Source organism: Schistocerca piceifrons, chromosome 3, assembly GCF_021461385.2.
Source record: "Schistocerca piceifrons isolate TAMUIC-IGC-003096 chromosome 3, iqSchPice1.1, whole genome shotgun sequence".
In the NCBI taxonomy this organism is placed as follows: Eukaryota; Metazoa; Arthropoda; class Insecta; order Orthoptera; family Acrididae; genus Schistocerca; species Schistocerca piceifrons.
Window position 1 is genome coordinate 718721820 of NC_060140.1, and position 26447 is coordinate 718748266.

Below are 26447 nucleotides of genomic sequence, written 5' to 3' on the forward strand. Positions count from 1 at the left end.
GAAAATCCAAAGAGATTCTGGTTCTATGTTCAGTAAACCAGCGGAAAGGCTCAGTAAGCGATGTGGAGGAGGAGGGGGAGAGAAGGGACCCAACCCTTCGGAGCAGGTAAAATCGTGGCAAATGTCCGGCGTGGCAAACGTCCGCACACCATCCTTCCGATGCGATCGTGTGGTAGGAACACCGGTTGTTTTGGTGTTTTGTCCTCTTCCTCTTTCTTGCCTGATCCATCTATCGACCTAGCAGCAGGCGGATGATTGATGTTAAGGTGTGCCTCAAGTCTAATCTTGAATCAGATCGAGTGTGGTGATGAAGTCCGTAGCAGCACCTTACTTGTAACGACTATAGTTCACCACTCTTACGTAACAAGATCACTCTGAGAAAAACTGGCCAATTCAATGCACCAACAGATGTTCAGTATTGCCCACCGTTGTAGATCTGCTGGTTTCAGCCTATGCTCTTATCTCTTTAGGTTTTCACCGTCGCCGTGATTTAAATTGAAATTACAGAGATTTTGCATGAAGAATGGTTTGGCAGGCGAAGTCAGTTATGCATTTTCCTACCTAGCAGTTTCAACATCCGCGTCTGTGATATGAAGCAAACGACGAGAAACGTACGGGGGTTACGTGACCCGACTGGAAGTCGAACCCGGATACCGGTGGATGCGTGTCCTCAGAGTTGCGCCACGCTTCCTCAGGGAGCAGGTGGCTGGTTCACACGGCGCGCTGCAACCACGATGAAAGTGCTCCGAAGTGACCTTGAGAAATCCCGGCGGGACGGAGGCCGTTAATCAGGCGACTTGACAGGGCCGTTACATCCCTCGCTACTGTTTCCCTGGGGAGGCGAACCGGCCTGTTGCTCACGTTACGTTACGTGATGTTGTGTTGTGTTGGCACCAGAGGCAGGCAGGCTGCGGCGCTCTTGTCAAGGCCAGTATACAGGTGCCCCGGGCTCTGCTTTGTGTTCTCAGCCCTGTTCGATAGGTTTCAGCAAATCCTTGGTGGGAACAAATTTCCCACGTCTCATTACGGTGGTTTTTTCTGTTTTTTTATGTTACTTTTATACTTAGGGTGTAGCCGGCCGGTGTGGTCGAGCGATTCTAGGCGCTTCAGTCTGGAACTGCGAGACCTCCACGGTCGCAGGTTCGAATCCTGCCTCGGGCATGGATGTGTGTGATGTCCTTAGGTTAGTTAGGTTTAAGAAGTTCTAAGTTCTAGGGGACTGATGACCTCAGATGTTAAGTCCCATAGTGCTCAGAGTCATTTGAACCATACTTAGGGTGTATGCATAAATTGCAACCAATGATAATTTTTATAGCTTTCTAGCCTTATACTATTGTATTTTCTGCAGCAGGTGCCCTCTAGTTCACAAGTTTCTGAAAAGACAGTATTATTTCAGGACCGCCAAAAACTGCTAATAAGCAAATCTTTACAAACTAACATTTTCAATCATTTGATCATCTTCCGGTATCATAAAATTATTTACAACAGTCTTACTTTCTGGTCAAATAAAATAAAATCCATCTAGCACTTTATTAACGATGGCAATGATGCAAGATGGCATTTACGAGGATGGTTTGATACGTCTGCTAAATTTCTATGAAAGAACGGAACATTTTTGTTGCGCCTTCGTGGTTACCAAGCTTTGTTATTCCAAACATCGTATAAAGCGTTTCAACAATGCTCAGTCTACAGTTTATTGCTGACAGCCGCCTGAATTGGGCAGTGTGTCGACTGCGATTGAAAATGGAGAAAACTGAGTTTCGTGCTCTTATTAAACATCCTCATTTGAAGGTTCGACTGCTGTACAAAACATAATAGAATTGGGTGAAGTTTACGCGAACTCTGCACCATCACTGAACACCATTTACTCTTGGATTAATGAATTTAAATGTGTTCGGACAAGCACCGAAAACGAAGCTCGCTCCAACCGTCCAATTGAGATCACGACAAAGGAAACCATTGATAAAATCCATGATATGGTAATGCAAGACCGCCGAATAAAAACTAATGAGATTTCTGAGACTGTAGGCATCTCAGCCAAACGAGAGCATAGTATCCTGCACGGAGAACTGGATGCGAAGAAGCTGTGTGCGAGATGGGCGTCACGATTGCTCACAGTCGACCAAAAGCGCATCCGGCACAGATTTTTAGCACAATGTCCGGCGATGATTTTTGCACCAATTTGTGGCTGTTGATATAAACTCGATCCATCATTAAACACCAGAGTCCAAATTATAGTCAAAACAACGCGCTAAGGCTGGTGAAAGTGCATGAGGAAGTCAAAGACCTTTTTGTCGGCTGTTAAGGTGAGGACGACTGTTTTTTTTTCTTTTTTTTTGGTTTCCCAAGGAATAATACTCATAGATTACTTGGAAAAGGACAGAAGCGTAAATCGACCCTATTATGATTCCTTGTCAGCCAACGGCCTTGGCGCAGTGGTAACACCGGTTCCCGACATATCACCGAAGTTAAGCGCTGTCGGGCTGGGCTAGCACTTGGATGGGTGACCATCCGGTCTGCCGAGCGCTGTTGGCTCAGCCCTTGTTAGGCAATCTGAGGAGCTACTTGATTGAGAAGTGGCGGCTCCGGTCTCGGAAACTGACATACGGCCGGGAGAGCGGTGTCCTGACCACATGCCTCTCCATATCCGCATCCAGTGAAGCCTATGGGCTGAGCATGACACGGCGGCCGGTCGGTATCGTTGGGCCTTCATGGCCTGTTCGGGAGGAGTTTAGTTTATTTTATGCTTCCTTGTCAGATCATTTGGAACTTGTGTTGACTCAAAAAAGACCAAGGTTGTGATACAAAAAAGTGCTTTTTCACCAGTATAATGCACCATCTCAGACGTCAGCGATAACAATGCCAAAAGCGCATGAGTGGACTTCGAATAGGTTCCTCATCCACGCTATTCACCAAACGTAGCTTAAAGTGACTTCTTCTTGTTCCCTAACTTGAAACTTTGGCTTGCTGGGAAGAAATTTTCATTACATTAGGAAGTGATAGTTGCAGTCAACGAGTATTTTGCAGAATCTGACGGAACCTATTTTTCCGATGAGATGAAAAAGTTGGAGGATCGCCGGACCAAGCATGTATCCCTCAAAGGAGACTATGTTTACAAGTAAGGTGAGTTGTTTACGAAACAAACATATTTTCTTCCTTTTTTTACTAGACTTACCATACCATCCTCGTATCTTAATTCAGTAATAACGTTGCCATACTGTTCGTTGGAAATAGTTTTATGAACAGATGATGGAAGCTGGTATCTGGAGCTTTTGACGGTCGAAAATAAATTGTACATTTTCGACTCGTTTAGAGCCACTGGTGTTCATTTTCTGGAATGGAAACATATAACACACACAAACATTATTTACGTAACTATTACCTAGATTATCGCTTGTCTGTACAACTGACAGGGTTTTCATTACGTCCAGATCGCAATCCTCTACACAAGGGAGTGGAAAATATGTTTGGTATATGTCTCGCTAAATAGACGATTACTCCGTGTATAACCGCCAAAACAAAAAATTTAAGCCTATAAGCTCGGGTACCTTCTGTTGTGTACAGCGCGCGCCAGTGGTAACGCAATACGTCACTGGCAACAGCGGCAGCCGCACATTTAGCGTACTTGTAGCAGCGTATTTGATCTCTTCTTATTGTAACGATTTTAGTTATAGACATTTTTGATTTTCTGTGACTGCATATAATTAGTGCATATTTTTGTACTATACATCATAACACTTACTTTTATGTTTGAAATGGCAAGGTATTTCTGCCTCAAATTAAAAAATAGAAAAAAATCTGAATAATTACAAAGTAGCCGCTTGGCAGCGTTTGAGGCTCCGGAATTCCACTGACGTAATTAGTGCCCGCGTCTCTTCAGTTTTTTCTTTTCTTTTCCTTTTCTTTTTAACACAATATTATTTGTTAATGTGTTGCAAGCATAACATGAGAATAGCCGAGGTATGCCGAACATGATAACACACTGCGCCTCAGAAAGGTATATGACGAACAGTCATTTACTGGCAGGATGTCTCAGCTTTCGCAGGGCACGAAAAATATTGTCCTAGAACTCGTCCAAGATAATGGATTTAGCGCGGATAAGCGGCAGCCAGTTGAGGGGTTCAGCCTCGCTGAATCCCGAAGTGGTTAAACAGACGTGCGAGACAGGGTAATTGGTCGGCTTCGAGGATCGGGCTCAGAAAAGATGTCGACGCCTCAGAAAGACAACGTGTTAGTTGACGTCGGTATGGAACGATCGTTTTTGAACGCCGTCCAACTCAAGAAAGAGATCAGTTTTCCTGAGCACTCGCAGACTGTTCACAAATGCTTATCCGACACTGGGTTTATAGCTCATAGGGCTGTTAATAAAGAGACTCTCTCTGATGATTAAACATGTATAGGGTTGCCGTCATTGAACTGAATATAGGTCATGATTACTGCTGTGTCGCCATTTGAGATGAGTCAATATTTACAAACCACAGTACGTGGTGCAACATACGCGTATTGGTCACATCACAGTGTCGTGCTGGGGGTGGATGTCGTCATATGGGGCAGGTATACTTCTTTATGGTCATCCGACCACGGACCAGTACGTGTACGTCATGAAGCATACCATGGTGCGGAGAATGTGGACGCGATATCCCAGAGGAGTGATCCACTGCCAGCAGGGCCAGTCCACAGCTCTTACGTATCGGATTGTTCAGCGGTGGTTTTTGCAACAGTCTGGTGTCGACCTGATAGACTGCCCATTGAAAATTTGTGTGCCAGAACGAAGCGTCACATGAATCTACACTGGCCCCGTACACACTAACCAACAGTGGTACCTAATGTTGGATACAGTGGAGAGTCTCGCGGACCACGAGACATAATTCCAGAGGCTGGCCGCTTCCATGACTCGTCGGACGTGGCAGGTAATTGAAGCCAGTGGTGGTTGGACCTCACATTTGCCTTATCCCTGATTTGAAACGTTCTTCGTCTCACATTTCTTTACTTTATATTAGAGTATTTCACATAGCTGAATGTTTGTGAGCCGTGCGCGACACGTAGTCATGCCGTTTAGTGCTTGTCATCTTGTTTTTGTTGTTCTGTCGCCTCGTTTTTCTTTTAATTCGATTTACTGGCGTCACTAGGTTGCTGGTTTGCTTGCACGTGAATGGCAGCAGCAGCGCTTATCGATAAGGGCACTGTCGTACCGTCTCTGGAGCGACCGCTAGTATTTCCGGGTCGTCATGTGTCTGGAGTTCAGTCGGGGACGGAGCGCCAGTGAGCGCGGACAGCCAGTACTTGCCGACCGCTGGCCATACACATGAACTGCCCGACGGAAGGAGATTGGAGTGGAAACGACCGCCGGTTGGTCGTCGGTTGGTCGTCTCATTGGGCGACGTGTATTTCGTCTTTTGACCGTTTCTGGGCCTCGTCAGTTGGTCATCTTGCCGGACCTGGGTCGGTTCGTTCCTCGTGCAGAGATGTCGTCGCCGATGGGCAAGAGTTACCGCTGCATGGGTGGGTCCGAGCCAGTGTGCCCGGATCGCCGTGTCTCCGAGTTCCAAACGGACATCGAGTTGAGACGGGTTGGAGCTGCAGTCAGCTCCGGACAGCCAAGACTTGCCCGACCGTTGCCGGCACTCATAACTTGAGTGCGGACGATCTTGGTTGGTCGTTCGGTTGGTCGTCTCATTGGACGACGTGTATTTGGTCGCCGACCGCTTATGGAAACTCTGTGTGTGTGTGACTTGTCATTTCTCCTTGTGGTTCCACGGTGATTGGTTTTAGGATTGTCGGAGTTCTTGGTGCAAATGTTTACCTGGAGCTGTGTGTAGCTTCTGTGATTTCCACTAAGCAGATGAATGCTGTCTGCATACTGGAGTAGTCAGTCGGTCGGTTGCGAGAGAGTGTGCCTTGACTGTGTTTAGATGCCAATTATTAAGACATAGTGCTGCTGCGATACTCGTCCTAGCTGATATTTTCGTTTGTCGTGCCGTTGGCATTTGGACACGGTTTTCTCTTGCTTTGCCTATAACACAAATGCTGTATGACGGCCATCAAATATTAGCACAACAGGATCGTCACCAGATGGCTTCATGAAGCTCACGAAATTATCTAATTAGTTATTAAAAATCCAGTTATTAGGGTGGAAAGCTGAAGTTATCCTAATATGAGATAGCTTGTCCTAATATGCGATATGGCGCGTATTAGGATATCCATGCTATCTCATATTAGAAATAAGCAATCTTGTTCTAGAGACATAGCCTCACAGTTACCCTGCTTAGTCAGAAGAGCAATTCGTTATAGCGAATGAAGGAGTAGTTTGTGAAGAATATAATCAGATCAATATTATTGCAACATCTATCCAACTTGAGACAGTAAAGCCTTACAAGCACGTACACTCGAAAACTTGAAATTTAGCACTTTTAAAATCAATGATTCCCAACAACATCCAGTTCCATAATGTTTATACTGCCACTGTTCAACGTCTCGGGCGCTGTAGAAACGAAGTTCTGATACAACAGAGCAGTTACTGTACTTTAGTCAGAATCTAGCTGTCTTACATTAGGGAACTGTCCCATAAAGGGTCTCTTTCCTCTATATTCGCAATCATTTTCAGTGATGACAGTATCATTTGTGTAAATCAAAAACAATACCAATTCAGAACATAAATAGTCGTTTTTTTTCAAATTAAGTTCTAATTGCAGTAAGGCAAAGCGTAGTGCATTCCGTCATCAGGCGTCTACAGTTTCATTCCTGTAGAGCACCGAAATTATTGAGTTCTATTTTCCCTGGAAACTGGGAAAAAAGAACCGTAATTTCCTTTGAAAAACCGTATTCTACGCTTGATTCTCAGTTTCAAGGTCACACCGTACCTGCTTATTTCTTTCGGATCATTAGCCACGTCCAACCGGATTGTGACAGAATTTAAACGTCTTATTCAGACTCATCTCGCCGAATTGTTGAGGTTATTTTTCTGAGCATACTTGTAATTTTACATCGTTACCAAATTTATGAACTCACTGTTAAACATCTAATCTCTCTCACTCATTTTCATCTTAACAATTTTATTCTGTTGCATCTACTTTCCCACTATGTCTGCTACTTCTGTGAATAGTGTTCTGCATATAGACAAAACTGTCTCTTCTGAAACTTAATTCCGACTTGACTACAAAACTGATAGAGATAGTGAATGTTAGTGTTCTCGATAAAGGAACAAAAGGAGCTTAAATATGAAAGCGTAGTATGAAAAAAAGGGTATCATTACAGGTTTGAATCATGTCAAAGAAATGAATAATTATTCGATAAGTTATTCTCTCCTACATCTGAAATACGGACTTCGTAAAAGATAAAACTATACAACAAATCTGATTGATTTAAAGCCACTTACTCTTCAAAATAGAGCTCGTGGTCTAGTGGCTAGCGTTGTTACCTCTGAATCACGGGGTCCCGGGTTCGATTCCCGACCGGGTTGTCGTTATCATTCCATCATCATTCATGCAAGTGGCGAGGCTGGATGTGTTCAGATCAGGAATGTGTACGGGAGCTGATGACAGCGTGGTTGAGCGCCCCACAAACCAAACATCATTTTCATCATCATCATCATCTTGAAAATAGCAATATTTTCTCGCTCCTATAAAGCTAACGGCGTTATAATAACTTGGATGAATTTGGTTTAAAATTTTGCGAGTTTTGCTACACGGTTTTTGTTAGCTCGCTTTACAATAGTTCTCCGAAGCACTGCCAGCAACATGCACCAGCGTTGTACTCATTAAGACAGAAATGTGGTTGGCACCTGCACGACGGAGATATAAAAGTATTCGCTAGATTTTGGAACTCTGATACAACGAATGACGAGCAAGCACTCTAACCGTGCGTACATTTTTTTTCCTACTTGTACAGTGACGCTAACGTCTTCGGACCGCATCTAGAGCTGCCTGTGAAGTCGCTACATATTTCTGGATCGTTGTCGAGGTTCTGAAGCTCCGTGTATGATGTTTCACTGGTATTAATTACCAGTGCTATGTACAGTAAGTCTTTCCGGCATAATAATATGTTGCAAACCCAACATGGTCATCAACGGAGCGAAAGTGTTGCTACAATTTGTGATGTGGCTGTACATGCCGAGAATGATCGATATGAGACATAGACATTTTTCGTGCTGTAACGTCTCTTGGAAAACATATATTATATGTGGTAAAAAAGGAGAAAAGAGTAATTGAACTGGATAATTGTAATTGCGTGGACAATGATTGTGTGAACTTTATGTAAAAAAGAGAAAGCATTATGTGTCATGTTTTGTTCTTGTATAGAGTTATGTACCGATTTTTTTTAAAGATAATATCTGTGTCGGCGAGTACTGAAACCGCCACAGACGATACTTATTAAATATCAAACAAATATGAGAATATGTCACAACGAGTATAAATAGTAGTGACCGAACATTAATTTCTCTGTCGTCTTTTTGGAGTTACGTGAGTAGGAAGAGCCTGTGACGTTATATTGTAGCTTGTGTAGCATTCTTTTATCAAGATTGAGAGACGTACGCCATTAGGTACTGATTTGTGAAGGTGTGTGATAATTTAATCTGTCTAAATATTTTGAATAGAGTTACTCAGTGAAAACTTGCATTATGATTTGTAATAAGCTTGCCTGGTATTTTATCCCATCCTTTTAAGACGTTTTCAGCTATTTAAATATTATTCGTGGTGCAGAGCTGCGCTACGAACGAACGAGCCGCTGCCGCGGCGCATTCAAACTGCATTAAATGAAACCAACCATACCACAAAGAAGCGGACAGGTAATAGTGAACTAAAATTATTCCTTTCAGCTTTCGGAATTGCAGAGCAGAGCAGCAGATTTTATGATGTGTTTTACAGGTGGACGCGGGCTGCAGATGATATACACTCCTGGAAATGGAAAAAAGAACACATTGACACCAGTGTGTCAGACCCACCATACTTGCTCCGGACACTGCGAGACGGCTGTACAAGCACGGCACAGCGGACACACCAGGAACCGCGGTGTTGGCCGTCGAATGGCGCTAGCTGCGCAGCATTTGTGCACCGCTGCCGTCAGTGTCAGCCAGTTTGCCGTGGCATACGGAGCTCCATCGCAGTCTTTAACACTGGTAGCATGCCGCGACAGCGTGGACGTGAACCGTATGTGCAGTTGACGGACTTTGAGCGAGGGCGTATAGTGGGCATGCGGGAGGCCGGGTGGACGTACCGCCGAATTGCTCAACACGTGGGGCGTGAGGTCTCCACAGTACATCGATGTTGTCGCCAGTGGTCGGCGGAAGGTGCACGTGCCCGTCGACCTGGGACCGGACCGCAGCGACGCACGGATGCACGCCAAGACCGTAGGATCCTACGCAGTGCCGTAGGGGACCGCACCGCCACTTCCCAGCAAATTAGGGACACTGTTGCTCCTGGGGTATCGGCGAGGACCATTCGCAACCGTCTCCATGAAACTGGGCTACGGTCCCGCACACCGTTAGGCCGTCTTCCGCTCACGCCCCAACATCGTGCAGCCCGCCTCCAGTGGTGTCGCGACAGGCGTGAATGGAGGGACGAATGGAGACGTGTCGTCTTCAGCGATGAGAGTCGCTTCTGCCTTGGTGCCAATGATGGTCGTATGCGTGTTTGGCGCCGTGCAGGTGAGCGCCACAATCAGGACTGCATACGACCGAGGCACACAGGGCCAACACCCGGCATCATGGTGTGGGGAGCGATCTCCTACACTGGCCGTACACCACTGGTGATCGTCGAGGGGACACTGAATAGTGCACGGTACATCCAAACCGTCATCGAACCCATCGTTCTACCATTCCTAGACCGGCAAGGGAACTTGCTGTTCCAACAGGACAATGCACGTCCGCATGTATCCCGTGCCATCCAACGTGCTCTAGAAGGTGTAAGTCAACTACCCTGGCCAGCAAGATCTCCGGATCTGTCCCCCATTGAGCATGTTTGGGACTGGATGAAGCATCGTCTCACGCGGTCTGCACGTCCAGCACGAACGCTGGTCCAACTGAGGCGCCAGGTGGAAATGGCATGGCAAGCCGTTCCACAGGACTACATCAAGCATCTCTACGATCGTCTCCATGGGAGAATAGCAGCCTGCATTGCTGCGAAAGGTGGATATACACTGTACTAGTGCCGACATTGTGCATGCTCTGTTGCCTGTGTCTATGTGCCTGTGGTTCTGTCAGTGTGATCATGTGATGTATCTGACCCCAGCAATGTGTCAATAAAGTTTCCCCTTCCTGGGACAAAGAATTCACGGTGTTCTTATTTCAATTTCCAGGAGTGTATTATTAACAGTGCAAGAAGAGAATTTACCTTCATGACATAAAAGAAGTCTTGCTGTGCGTAGTTCTGGTCTGGCAAACATTATAGTAAAAACATATTTTTCTCTGATAATAGTCTCATGTTCTCGTGTTAGTCGTGGTACTTATTGGTGTTTTACAGTTAACAAAAATCCACTGCAAAATTTTGATGTTGAACAAACATTGCGTACTGTAACCTCAGTATTGATAACGAAATAATTTCCAGTAACCTTTCCAATAACCATGAAATAAGGAAGATATGAGGAACTTTATAGCTAGTTACAGTAACGAAACAATGTTCTCTTTATAGAAAGCCAGATCCAGAATAATAAGAACATAATATAATTTGTTTTGTTGAACATTAATGATATAAAGAAAGTCACAACACAGCATCCCTAAAAAGTATTTCAGGGCTCTTTTCGTAGCAACATATTTTATCTCATAGGTTAGTTGTTACGCGAGCAATAACAAAGCAAAGCAAAGAAACAGCGAAAGTGCGAACAGTTTTGTTTTGTCGACTGTACGTCCACTGGCTGCTACCGAGGTCGTCCATCTGTTCTCATTTTGTAGTACTTGTATATACGTACCATTGTAAATCACGTTCGTCTTTGCACTTCATTTTTAAGGAATAAACAAAAAGTAAAAAAAAAGTAAAATTTTAGTTTGGATCTAGAAACTGCACACATTTCTGAATTACTGCAGCAATAGGTCGTGACATCGCATAGGCTCCACGTTACCATAGATTTTCCATTAAGTACGACGGGCCGTCAATAAGCAATGCAAAACACTTTTATCTGAGAGCAGGTTGGTTTTATTCTGGATTCGAGTACATCATATTGTTCTCTATTCTTTTGACTAGAAACCCCCGTTTTTCAACATAATCCCCAATCGATGTGACGGCGTTACGCCACCTTACTGGGAGATCCTATATGCCCGCATGGTACCGCTCTACTGGTCGACGTCGCAGCCAACGTCTTGCTATGTCAATAACCTCCCCATCAGCCACGTACTGATTCCCATCCAGTGCATCCTACACTGGGCAATACAGATGTAAGTCGGAAGGTGCGAGACCCGGGCTGTGGGGTGCTAAGAACAACACACACCCATGCCTGAGGGAGGACTCGAACCTCTGGCGGGAGGAGCCGCGCAATCCGTGACACATCTAACTCCAAGACGACACATATGAAATAGAAGAACAGAAAATGTATTTATTTTATTTATTTATTCAACCTGATCTGATTATGGCCATCAGTCTCTTCCTTACATCGGACCAGGGTTTCACACATACAATACATATTACGTGTACATTACAGTTACCTAAGAAAATAACAGTTTTAGTATGACAATGAATATTACAGTAATTTGAGTATCTGCAGTGGTATTATGAGTAAATTGTACTGAGTATGAGATAACGAGCCGGCCGCAGTGGCCGAGCGGTTCTAGGCGCTTCAGTCTGGAACCGCGCGACCGCTACGGTCGCAGGTTCGAATCCTGCCTCAGGCATGGATATGTGTGATGTCATTAGGTTAGTTAGGATTAAGTAGTTCGAAGTTCTACGGGGCTGATGACCTCAGATGTTAAGTCCCACAGTGCTCAGAGCCATTTGAACCATTTTTTAATAACGAAGTCAATACTGGAATAACTTAAATTATTACAGCTGCAGCCACTAATAGTGATAATAGCAATAATAATTAATAATAATAACAATAATACTTTAAAAAAGCCTACGATTCAGTTGATCGACAATAATTATTCAAAATATTAAAAGTACAGGGTTTAGATCTGAAAACATTTGTAATCATACAACAGACATTGATGGACACAAAATCTAAAGTCAAATTTATGGGGGAAATCTCTGAACCTTCTCTGATCATAACAGGAGTAAAACAAGGAGATGGACTCTCTCCACTACTGTTCAACTGCGTCCTTGAAAAGGTGATACAAGAATGGCGCAAACTGAAATCAGTCCTCAAGATTGACAAACCAATTACTCTCGGCAGAGGAAAATTAACAGTAGATTGCTTAGCATTTGCAGACAATCTATCCATCTTAACTCGCGATGTTTCAACAGCCAAAAAACAGACTGAACTCCTGAAAGAAACTGCGGAAACAGTCTGCCTGCAAGTATCTTTTGAAAAGACAGAATATATGACTTGCAACAAACAAGCACCAAAATTCATGGAGACAAAATATGTCCTACAATTTAAATATCTTGGTGAAAATATTGAGGAAAATGGAATAGAAACGAAAACCAACTAAGTCAGATGCCAAAAGATGGACACTGCTTATGGCCCCACTCAAAATATCTACAGTAAAAAATGTGTCTCCAAGCACACAAAACTACGACATTACAATACCGTCTTAAAACCAGAATGCCTGAATGGATCAGAGACACTAATTTTAAACAGGAAAACAGACATAGAAAAAACTTGTTGTAGATGGGATTCACAGTCATAAAAATTTTTTTGGAGGATTCAGCACTAGATAATGGCCTAAGGCCGAAATTCAATAGTATAATAAAAACTTGTAACAGTCACTGGTGTAAAGATGATGTCGTTCAAGACTTAGAAAATATTCAGAAAAAGGAACGGAAGATCATAAGAAAAATTTTAGGCCCAAAACTTGTAGATGAACTGTATCATCTCAGAGGCAAACAGGAAATCAGACAGTACTCTGATATTCACAGTAACATTAGAAAACGCAGATTAAAATTCTATGGACATATAAAAAAAATGAATGCGGACAGATTTACAAAGCAAGTAGTTGAATTCTATGAAAACAGGAGTAAATCTAAAACAGACTCATTGTAATGGATTGGCGAAATCAAAACAGATCTCAAACTAACAGAAATTACACCAGAGGATATCCAAAACAGGGAAATCTCCGGATTCAAAATTCACAAGTGGCAAGTTGATCAAGAGAAGAAACCAAAGAAGAAGACTGGATCAACGTCGTCTCAAGAAAGAAAAGAAGCCCACAGCAAAAGAATGAAAGAATTATGGGAACAAAGTAAGGCAAATGCAAGCCACTAAGTACTTTGCGTAGTCCTAATGGGCTCATTCACAAATATATATAAATAATAATAATAATACTTGTAACATCAATAACAACAATTGTAGTGGCATCTAAAAGAAGACTTTAGAGGTCTACAAAATCGTAAGTAGAACTAAATAGCAGACTTAACGAAACTTGCGCTCTGAAAAGCTGTTCCCTATTCAACAAGAGAATAAGAAAAATACAGTAACTTACTTCAAATCATTACAGAAGACGGCTATTATATACATATGTCAAATATGTATTACAGAGCAATGAAGGTGCTTCAAAAATAAAAAGAAACGGAATGCCTATGGTAAAAAACAAACATCCTTTCTGCGGTTGGACGACCGTTGGTAACGAGAGCACCTACTACACACTGTTCTGAATCGTCTATCCCTAAACAATCGCTAAAATATTAGAATAAACTAAAAAGAAACGGAAGTAAATTTAATCAATATTCCTATTTGGATGCGACAGCAGCAACTAGATACTGCCGAAAGTAAATAACTACAATAAAGCGAGAAAGTAGTTCAATCAATAGTTTCTCCATCTTAGGCCTTTGTTTTCTTTTCTTAGAAAGTGCGGTAATGTAAGAAAAGAGTGAATCGATGATCATAATTCAACATGCAAATATTCTTGTCCGACATTATTCCTGTTTTGCAGTGAAAAGAAACCCACTGTTGATGTAATACCACGAAAACACGTACTGATAAATGTGAACAATAAATTCTGTTTTGTTCAAGATGGAAGACTCAAAATATATTTATTGCTCAAGCTAACACCGAGGCAAATTGTAAACCTCCTGAAATAAATCTCTTCAAGGTGAGTTCGAAAGCTGCAAAGCTTAAAAAACGTCTGCTGAACGTGCTACGTTACGAAAACGTGGCAAAACCTTGAGTGGAACTACGAGTAGGATTATCGTCGCTGTGATTTGTTACTTGGCAGCGGAACAATAGGACACTAATCTTTATCTGTGAAGGAAACAAGAGAAGCAGTAAGATGCACATGGATTTTCCAGATGGAACACCTTAACAATAGCGAAGTTGTGGAGGTCAGAATCTTCTAAAGGTTGCTTACTATTACACACAAAATCAAGTGGCCAGGAATTAGTTGCATCCGTGACAAGGCTATGACTTTCTATACAGTAACACTACACCACTAGCTGCACTTAATGATTGCCTGTCGCAGGCGTGTTTCAAGGAATAATAAAACAGAATACCTCTGCATCATAATCTCAGATCGCTTACATATATCGATGAAAAAAGATACAAGAAGACTTGCGAGCAAAGTCAAGATTGTTTTCAAAAAATCCATTCAGTGAAATTAGGAACTGACAAAGTGCTTGCATGAGAGAGGAGACACTGAATCTTGGTCTGAGAATTATAATTACAAATTTCCAAGGCTTCCGTAAATCACTGTGGATGAAAGCTAAGATGCTACATGAGTGATACCTCCACAATATGAAACAATAGAAAGGAATGTTATAAACAGTGCACAAGGTTAAAGTTGACATAACTGGAGAAAGAAAACGGAAGCGGTTCTTCTGGAGACATTTCTCCGACACTCATGCGAAACGATTTAGGGAAATCAGGACAGCAGCACGGAGGTTTAAGCCCCGGATACGAGTTCAGTATGTTAACCAATGCAGCGCCTACATCAGTGTAGTTCTGGTCTCTCTATGCTGCTATCAAAATCGACTGTGTGTTAAACCACAAGACACAGAAAGTGAGAAATATATCTGCAGTTCCTGTGGAAAGTATAATGAATGTTTGGAGAAATGGTATATGTCTGCTATCAGTGCTCCTCTGATGATTACAAAAGCAATACCTTGACGCACTACGGTCGCACGTTCGAATCCTGCCTCGGGCATGGATGTGTGTGATGTCCTTAGGTTAGTTAGGTATAAGTAGTTCTAAGTTCTAGGGGACTGATGACCTCAGTAGTTAAGTCCCATAGTGCTAAGAGCCATTTGAACCATTTTGAACCTTGACGCAGGTGAGCGTTACGTGCAACGTCGTCCCACAAAGTGATCACATGCAAACCAACACACTGTAAAAATATTGAGTCATCTAACCGTGTTAGAGAGTCTCATTTTCTCTATGTATGCCTGTCTGTACATAGGAACAATGTGGCTCAGTGTCAAAACAAATTTCGTTTCTCCGATAAGACAGTCTCTCGGCTGACGGTTTAGGATGTCCACCGCCAGTTCCACACACAGTCTCGGATAGTATCTAGCAGAATCCGACACCCCTGCTGGACAGGCACGTCTCTAGTCACATGGTATATATGATGAAACCACCGATCCGGCGGCTAGGTCGGTGAATCCTAGCAGTGAGTGTGGACCCAACATCCGTATTATCAAGATCTACATGTTGTATCAAGACGTCTTCAAAGTATTGACGTCCTAGAAAAAGCATTCGATATCGTGATATTCTGCAATATATTTGAGATATCAGAAATATAGGTGCTATTTTATAGTGATATGCACAATTTATCACCAAACAGCTCAACGTAAGACATTAAGGCAGCAATAGGTGTTTATAGATAGATATATCTTTTTAAACAGTTGTTGACATGAATAAGAGCGATGACAGAGGAAGATCAGTTCGCACATTTGGCGACACAGCCCTGGGACGTGTTTCGGGGGGAATCTTATGCAATGACCGTTTTTTGTGGTAGGAAGTGATAAATAGGCCTTTAAACTCAAACTCTGTGTAGACAAATATAATGTTAGTCTCGAAAAAAATACACTGACGAGCCATAACATTATGACCATCTGTTTAATAGCATGTTTGTTCGTCTTTGGAACGAAATACATCACTCATTCTGCGTATCAGAGATCTGACAGCTTATTGGTAGGTTTTGGGAAGTATATGGCAATAGATGTCTACGTGCAGGTCACGTAATTCGCGTAAATAACGTACGTACGCGGTGATTGCGCCAGATGGTGACCCAGATGGGTTCCATAGAAATTACATCAGGCTAATTTGATCGTCGAGGCATCAACGTGAGGTCACTATAACCTTCCTCAAACCACTGTAGCACTAGTCTGCCTCCGAGATACCGACAATTATACGGCTGACAGATGATATCGTCATCTGGGAAGGTTGTCTTCGATTACAACTACAGGTCCCATGTAAGAGCAGGAGAATGTCTCCAAAGTATAAAATTGCTCCCACCAGCCTGCGCCCATGGCATGTTTCGAGCACGAGGTAATGTCGGTCCTATCATAATTCCCTTGGGTATTACTGATGATATCCTTGCCTCTGATGCATATTAACCGTCGAGAAGAACATACTGGGTTCTATTACATAAGAAGTCTTTGAGCTACACTCTTATCTGGGAACCTATTCCATATTCTTGTACCTTCGTTAACAGTCTGCGTGGCTCACCGTATCAAACGACAACTGGAGATCTAGAAACATGGAATCTGCCTATTGCCCTTCATCGAAATTCTCAGTGTATTACTTGGGAAGAGGACAAGCTGAGCTTCGCATGAGCAATGCTTTCTAAAACAGTACCGATTCGAAGACATAAGCTTCTCGTCTCAAGAATATGTGTTGTATTCGGACTGAGAATATGTTCAAGGATTCTGCAGTAAACTCATGTTAGGGATATTAGTCTGTAGTTTTGCTGGTCTGTTCTTTTACCCTTCTTATATACAGGAGTCATCTGCACTTTTTTTAGTCGCTTGGAACTTTACATTGGGCGAAAGATCCGCGATAAATGCAAGCTAGGTAAGGGACCAAAGTCGTAGAGTACTCATTGTATAATCGAAATGGGATTACATCTCGATCTGGCGACTTGATCGACTTATTATTTTCAGTCATTTCTTACGCCAGGGATGCTTAGTACAATGTCTTCCATACGAGAGTCTGTTCGATGATCAAACGACCGTATGTTTGCACGATTCTCTTGCGCGAACGATTTCTTAAACGCGAAATTTAAAACTTCGGCTTTCGTTTTGCTATCTTTAACTGGTGCACTAGACTGGTCAACGAGTGACTGGATGGAAGCCTTAGACCAGCTTAGCGATTTTACACAGGACCCGAATTTTCTAAGGTTGTAGGCCAGATCCTTTACTAAGGTATGACTGTGGTAGCTGTTGTATGCTTCGCGCATAGAGCCTTCTACAGACGTTCGAATCTCCACCCACCTTCGCCTGTCGTCATTTGAGCGTTCTCTTTTGAACCGAGAGTGAAAAAGCCTTTGCTTCTTCAGCTTTGTCCAAATTTCGTTGCTAAACCACGGTGGGGCTTTTCCGTCCTTAATCCACTTCCTCGGCACATACTTCTCCAGAGCACGGTTTGCAATCCATTTAAACTTTGCTATAATTACTCGACGTCTGTCATGTTAGGACTAAGAGCTGTCATTTAATTGTCTAAGTGAGATGCTAACAACTGCTTATCTGCTCTTTCCAGCAGAAACTCTCTCCTAGCCTTCTTGACTGATTGATTAACCTTCGTAACCATAGTAGCTATAATGACATCGTGATCGCTAATCCTCGTCCCTGTAATGACGCTGTCGATAAGGTCCGGCCTGTTTGTAGCTACAAAGTCTAAGATATTTTCAATGCGTGTGGACTGCCGAACAAGCTGCTCAAAACAGTTTTCAGAAAATTTCTTCAGAAGTACTACACAAACAAAGGCCACAGTGAACCTCTATGAAGAAGTTGACATTTTTATTCAGAACAGAAAACATGAGCAGTTCACAATTACTTTACTTGAGTGTCAAAAGACAGAATGTTCTTCTCGACAAGTGCATACACGTCAACACCACCAGCCGGATGACCCCAACTGCTGGATGTAGGTTTACTACAGACGCCTTCACGCGTTACAGTCGTCTTTCAGACCCCTATTTCTGCTTGTTTTCTAATGTGATCCCGTTACTTCATCATCCCTTTCTTTACGTATTTCTTCGAAACCAGCAACGAATATCCTTGGCTCAGCTACTGCCCATTCGGCTTGCTAAATGTCGCATTCACCCCACTTTTACTTTCGTTACAGGCACATTTCCGTCTTTCACACAAATCTATCACCTGGAACCATTTATTTGTTTTCTCGTCTCTCCTGCTAAAACCCAAGACGCATCTCTCGTTTTTTAAAGGTTGTCATTTTAACAGTCCACGTCTCATAGCAATATGTTAGCTTTTCAGATAATCAGAAAGCATAATTTTCAAAGCATTATTAAGTTTGCAAAAAGTACTCACAGCCAGTTTTATTCATGTATTTGCATTTCTTGCTGAAGATCGATGACTGATGACCTCAGAAGTTAAGATCGATTTTACAGTTGTGAAGTATCATCAACATATTCTGTGTCTTCATTGCTAGCTTGGGACTATTTTCTTTTCATTGCACTCAATGAATTTTTTTATCCATTTGTAATTTCATATTATTTCTATTAAATTTTTCCATTAAAGGTTGAAATTTATTTGCCCTAAAGGCAAACAGAAGAAATCGAAAATGCTTCAGATATGTTCCATTAATTTACCCATTTTACGAATCTGACAACTTCCTGTGGGGTTTAAATACAACAGTTTTGGTGATGTAGTATCTTTCTGCTTAACCCGTCCTTTAATTTCGATTTTTTCACCTTCCTGGTGGGCTAACGGGAACTGTAGCCCTGACCTAAATATTCTTCATTGCGATAACATAGACTGAATTGCTTTGTTTGTCAAATGCTGTCGGTCCAGATGCACGTCATATGTCGTTCACAAGTAGGGCAGCCAAGACGTCGCAAAGCCATTTGTAGATATAAATAAGTGCTATTACTCCTAACTGTACTGTCTTGACAGAATAATGTTGCTATTCAGCAGAAAATGATGTGTCACCTGCTTTGTAACACTTCACTGTAATCTGTCGCCTTGTCTTTTACAACGCAAAATTATGTTAGAAAAAAGCATTGTCCCCTTTCACCGTCCGTATTGACGACGCAAGTAAAACCCGATAATTGTTAGCCGGCCGGAGTGGCCGAGCGGTTCTAGGCGCTACAGTCTGGAACCGCGCGTCAGCTACGGTCGCAGGTTCGAATCCTGCCTCGGGCATGGATGTGTGTGATGTCCTTAGGTTAGTTAGGTTTAAGTAGTTCTAAGTTCTAGGGGACTGATGACCTCAGAAGTTAAATCCCATAGTGCTCAGAGCCATTTTTGAACCCGATAATTGTTTATTTTGGGGACATCTAAATTGTTAAATAAGCAATGTGGATACGCCAGAAAACGGCACAGGCTGGTACAATCACAGCGGAGCTCCTATCACTTAATACTCGCTCTCTCTTGCCATGCCGGTAGAAGTTAGTTACGTATTTGCCCACAGACCATTTGAAAATGATATTATATTTACCATCTTAATAAAACAGTAACGCATATTTCAAAACTGACAAACATTCAGGTGTCAGACTGGTTGTAGGTGTAGTTAATTCCAAAGTTAACGTTCTATTATTTTTTTAAAATTTAATCACAAGTAACCGCATTCACTACACACATTACACGACATTCATTCGGGGCTGTGATGATATTATTGCCTTTCCATTGGATTCTTTATGCGTTTACATTTCCCTGTCTACATAACTTTCGCATCCTTCCATAATGAGATGAACACAAGAACATGAAAGAAAGCTAACAAAATGGCTCTGAGCACTATGGGACTTAACTTCTGAGGTCATCAGTCCCCTAGAACTTAGAACTACTTAAACCTAACTATCCTAAAGACATTCCACACATCCATGCCCGAGGCAGGATTCGAACCTGCGACCGTAGCGGTCGCGCGGTTCCAGACTGTAACGCCTAGAGCCACTCGGCCACCCCGGTCGGCGAAAGCTAACATTTTCCGTTTAACATTTTCCATCACCGAATGTGGACACATAATCTTCCACTGTGGAATAGCCGAGATATTTTATTCTTTAATTGTTACCAACCATTACTTTTTATTATTTAAATTTTTACAGTATGCATCATTTAGCGGTAATTCTTTAAATGCATTTTTCAACATGTTCCTTTTAGTTACCGCTTTCAGTTTCTTCGATTATTTATTGTAAATCCAGTATCTTAGTAGTTGTAGCGTGTAGATCGTATTCGGTCAAACAGTACGCCAGAGCGGAAGTGAGTTGCAACACAGTCACCCGCAGGCAGTCAAGAGTGTCATGCGTTGCGTCATAGGGCAGCAGCCGGCCGAGGCGCAAGCAGCAACGGGGAAGGAACCGATTTTTTGACATTTGACGAGTTCCTAATCAGAAGCGAATTATATGGTTTCATATGTGTGCTTTGGTAGCTTAGTTTCTTGAATTTCTGTGTGTTAATCTAATATTTAATAGACACAGTTCTCGCGTTTACGTTTGTGTCGGAAAGTAAACCAATTTTGCGACATGTTACAACGTCCTAATCAGGAGCGTATTATTGGTCTCATCTGGGTGCTTTGATAGTTTAGCTTTTGAATCTATGTGTGTTAATCTAATTTATTAAACACAGTTCTTGCGTTTTCGTCAGTGTCTACAGTGTCCACAGCATGTGTCATTAGTCGTTTGTTTGTCTGTGTAGTGTAGTTTTTGACAACCTTTAGTATGGACATGAATTGTGATTCCTGTGTGCAAATGCGAGCCGAGTCGGTGACACTTCGCTCTGAGTTCCAGGCTGTGATGGCTTCAGTTACACAGCTTGAGGATGCAGTGGATGGGCATCACTGTTGTGGGCCAGTCATGGGGATTCAATGGATGCCCCTCACGAATCCGCCTGTCAGTCCAAACCAATGGCCAGCCCAGTTACTGCACGCACTGGGGATGAGCTCTCAGCCATGGTCAAATGGGAGGTCGCCTCGGGGTATGGCAGATGGCGAAAGACTTCCCAGGGAGCAGAACATGATGCCTCCCCCTTCAGTCTGACAAAGAGGTTCCGATTGCTGTCTATGGCTGACACTGTTCCCCATCAGATACAGTCCCTTGTCCTGTTTCAGAGGAAACCTCTCAGCCTGCATGATCTGGGCAATCGTAGAGGGTGGGATTATTGGTAGTTGGGAGCTCCAACGTAACGCACGTTATGAGGCCCCTTTAGGGACATGGCAGCCAAGGAGGGGAAGAAAACCAATATACACTCCGCTTGCATACCAGGCGGAGTCAGCTGGCCGCTGTGGCCGAGCGGTTCTAGGCGCTTCAGTCCGGAGCCGCGCTGCTGCTACGGTCGCAGGTTCGAATCCTGCCATGGGAATGGATGAGAGTGATGTCCTAGGGTTTAAGTAGTTCTAAGTCTAGGGGACTGATGACCTCAGATGTTAAGTCCCATAGTGCTGAGAGCCACGTGGAGTCAAAAATGGTTCAAATGGCTCTGAGCACTATGGAGCTTAACGTCTGAGGTCATCAGTCCCCTAGAACTTATAACTACTCGTACTTAAACCTAACTAACCGAAGGACATCACACACATCCATGCCCGAGGCAGGATTCGAACCTGCGGCCGTAGCGGTCGTGCGGTTCCAGACTGTAACGCCTAGAACCGCTCGGCCACCCCGGCCGGCAGACGGAGTCATCTAGACGTGTAACAGGTCCTTCTGAATGCCACGAAGAGCACAGGGTGCAGCCATCTGCAGGTTGTAGTTCGCATCGGTACCAATGATATGTGTCACTTTGGATCGGAAGAGACTGCCTGTGCTGCCCCGTCAAGGGAAGCCGTGACAATCGTTGTGGTACCCCAGACATCGTCCTGCTATCCGCGTGGATACTTGTCTTGTTGCAATAAGGCAGCCTTAAGTGACTTGGCTGTACGATACTACGAGACTGAGGAAACAATATGTCAGCTAGCCACGTGGGGCTGTTGAGATTCTCCATATTGTTTAGTATTCATTGCGGAACGATAAACTGAAATCTGGATAGACCGCATTCTTTTCTCTGTCGAATATTGACTTGTGCTTGTGTTCGCCTTCTTACATGGTGCATAACAATCTTCTGAGAAACACCTAACGCTGAGATGGACCTTCTGAACTAGAAGCCCGTTGTGCAGTATTTCTTTATAAACAGAGTGTGAATGGCGTTACTCCTACATAAATTGCGTACTTTTCGCTGAAATGCTAATACAAGCATGTATTTCCAAGTATACAGCATAGCGCACGCCAATTTGTGATTTTTTACGTACTGTGTTCACGGTATTACAATTCTAACGGTCAGCACTATAATTTTGAACATAGGATGTAGAATCAGCCTTCCAGTACATGCTGGCCATGAAAAGGGAAAGGAATGTTATAGTTTAATGTGCTATCGACAAGAATGACATTAAAAAGAAAACACCGAACTCGAGTTGTCAAAGGGAAGAAAATTTGCCGTACCCTTTTCGAAGTCAAATGGTTCAAATGGCTCTGAGCACTATGGGACTCAACATCTGAGGTCATCAGTCCCCTAGAACTTCGAACTACTTAAACCTAACTAACCTAAAGACATCACACACATCCATGCCCTAGGGCAGGATTCGAACCTGCGATCGTAGCGGTCGTGCGATTCCAGACTGAAGCGCCTAGAATCATTAGTAAAAACCTAATTTTGGATACTAGACCACCGACTTCACAACTATCTACGAAAGAGACGTTTCCAGACACACACTATTATGGATGGGCTTAAAGTGTACTCTGAGCTCCATGCAAGTTTCAATAAACACTGATACATAAAACCCTATAATATCCATAATGCAATTGTCAGAGAGAGAGAGAAAATAGAGGGAAGAAAAGAACGAGAAAAGACGAAGAAAGGAGAAGTTAGATGGTGACGAAACAGAAGTGAAGAAAGTCGAGCGATGAGGACCTGACATGTTGGATCACTGCCTTAACAGTACTTGAATCTACTCGGGTCCGCATGCTCCAACGCCCACGTCCGGCGATCGTTAACCTCGACTCCTCAACGACTTCCTCTTTCTTGGAGTTACAATGTTACTGTGAGACTACAGCTGTTTCACGAGCTTTGTTGCTGCCAGGCAACTTATACAAGAAATGGACCGTCGGTGCGCAGTAAATGCACGCAGCAGCCGTGGAAGAAACGGGAAGTCTTAATGCTGCGACCGCGGCTTTGTTCAGCTGGGTAGACGCGAGACGAGTGGAGTGGCGGTGTCATTTTGCGTGGACTGCGGCTGGGAACAGCCTGATGACAGCCAGAGACAATGGCGGCTGCGCTACCGTTAGCAGGCGCGCTCTGATGCGCTCCACCAGTCCGCCGCAGGACGTCCGATGCGCCGGGGCAGCCAACCACGACTTTCCACAAAGTTCGCAACCACTGCTGGCTCTTAGTAATGGTGCACGGCGACAGCAATTGAGGATTACATTCCAGTAGCACAGGAGAAATACGAAGTGTGGCAGTAGATGAAACTAGTTTAGACATCAAAGGAGACGACGATCCTAGGTCATAACTATAGACATTTATAAGGAGCACGCAATTAGAGGCTAAAAGTCGTGGGCTGCAAACGGCGGAGACGTCCACATCATACCTTGAACGAGGCCGATCGTTATCAGGTCTTCTACTTTCGTTTCCACCAGGTATGGTCGAAGCTATTTAAGAACAGTGTTTTGCCATGAGTTCATATTTGCACTCAGCATTTTCACATTCGTTTTCTGAGTCCTTCCTAATCATTAACTGTTATCAATTATTTAAGAAGAATTCTTATACGTGCTGTGAACTTCTTCTTGCGAGTTTATAGCTAAATATTTGTGTCATTCTCGATAGAGTACTTTCATTTAACTAGCAGTGTGTGAGCGTGACGAACACTGAATCTGCTAGACAAAAAAGCCGTAGACAACTGGGGAGCAAAGATCGGCCCAGGTAACAGTTTTGGATCCCATTCTATTTATTTTGTATAGCCGCAATACGCCAGCTACTAACTTCAAGAAAATTCAGTATGCAGATGACTTGGCATTAATATGCGAGAACAAAGCTGTCAAGCACTGTGAGAGTATATTCTCAAGTGAACGTACCACATTGAATGAGTACTTTTCGAAATGTAGACTCCAGCCGAACTCAAGTAAAACAGAGGCCACTGCGTTCCATCTCCATAACTGAGATACATACAGGAGGATATTCGTGCTGTTTAATCGGGTAAAAGTTCCCTATAACTACTTCTCTAAATATCTAGGTGTCACCTTAAATCGAACATTGTCGTTTAACCAGCACTACACGAATGTGTAAAAAAAAAAAAAAAATCACTTAAGAGTAGGGCAGCTGCTCAGAAATAGCCGGGAGCAAATATAAAGACACTACGCAACGCTATAATTTCGCTTAATATTAAACTGCTGAATGTTGAGTCTCTGTATGAAAAAATAGTGCACAAACAGTTAAGACAGATGTATGTCTGAATGAGGGCGCAAGGGTCCTTCAGTGGGCGCTGTTCTATCCAATATTGCCTTTCTGAATTTGAGAAGGAAATCAGCCAAGATGCAGACTCTTAAGAAGACACGAGTCTCATAAGAACTCACGACCAGCAGTATGTCTACAGTCACACAAGTCACCTTATGTTGATCTTCGGGTCACACATATTTTAGATGTAACCGATAAGAGGAACCAGTGCTGGAATGAACTTCTACCTCGCACCATCCACCTAATACAAAACCCCGCGTAGAGGGAAGCATGGTCTGATCTTCCACGACGCGAATAATCGAGACTCAGTAGCACCATAACTGTACAAGGCATATATGGCCACATCTTACAGAAGTGCGGTAACTGTGAAAGTGCTCCTTATGACTGTGCTGTTGGATAACAGACAATAAAACGTATTGTCTTATTCCAGTCTTCAAGGGTGGTCTGGAAGACTTGCTTAAAGCGACTAGTGCTGTGACCGCCAAATTTAAACATTAACCTGTAAATACACTGTGTACACACATTGTAAGTTACATTAAGCCACACGATGTTGACAGTTATTCACTACTGACGGTTAAAAATGCTACACCAAGAAGAAATGCAGATGATAAACGGGTATTCATTGGAAAAATATATCATACTAGGTACAGTTTCTTATTTTTAAATAGATGTTAAGACTGCAGAACGCTATCTAATTGCAGAAGATTCCAGTTGGAGAGGAGCCTCTGATGACGAAAAGAATCTAGCCCGCGCCGCAATCACACTGGCAATGAACTAATCGCACACGAAATCAGCCTTAGTACAATTAATATTGCAGCTACCTCAACCGCTGTCCATGCAAACAGCCTGACTGCCAAATAATGGGAACAACACCCTGCCTAGACACGACGCCGAAATCGTACCAAGCCACGATAGAACTACGAATAATCACTTAACAATATTCACACACCAATGATTACTGAAGTTAAGCAGTAGTGAATAAATTGGCCTATTTAATGAACCACTCTCTTTGTCTACGATACTGATCTCGTCAGAGCAACAAATTACTTTAATTTCAGTACCTGATTATCTTGCGTGATGATAAATGCGACATCCAACTAGCAATTGTTATCTTTCGCAACGAGCTCACAACGCAGTACGTACTCACTGACATAAACTCGGAACTATATTATTACTTGTACTAAAATACCAATCTGTCCACCGTCTTGTAATGATTATTCTGTTTATGGAGGGTCAACAGAAGCGTCCGATCTTACCCGTCGGCTTTGACCCGTGACGTAAGCGTGTTGTGGTGTGTGACGTCATTACGGCGCGGAGTTTGATTTGCGATTGTGGCGTGTTTGTAGATGTCTTGTTTTTGTTTGTCGTGCTCTCTGGTGGTGTGTTCATGGTTTTCGTTTGTTTCGTGTGGTGGGGTCAGTTTTCTGTTGCTCAGGTGTTGGATTTGAAGCGGAATTTCTATTAGTGAGTTAATGGTTAATTTAATGCTCATTGCTGTACGTCGGGTATGTTTTGTGTATTGGGTATAGGTTGGAAACATCCGATCTCACGCGTCGGCTTTGACCCGTGACGTAAGGGACCTACACATTGATCTGTAGCGTAGCCCTGAATACGAGGTTAGGTTGGGAGTTTTTTTTTTGGAATGCGGCCGCGGCAGCGGCCGCCTATGATTCGAAAATATTGATTTGACACTAATGAACATGTATACGTAATATGAAGCAATTTGATGAACATATTGATCTGTAGCGTAGCCCACTTGAGGTTAGGTTGGGAATTTTTTTTTTG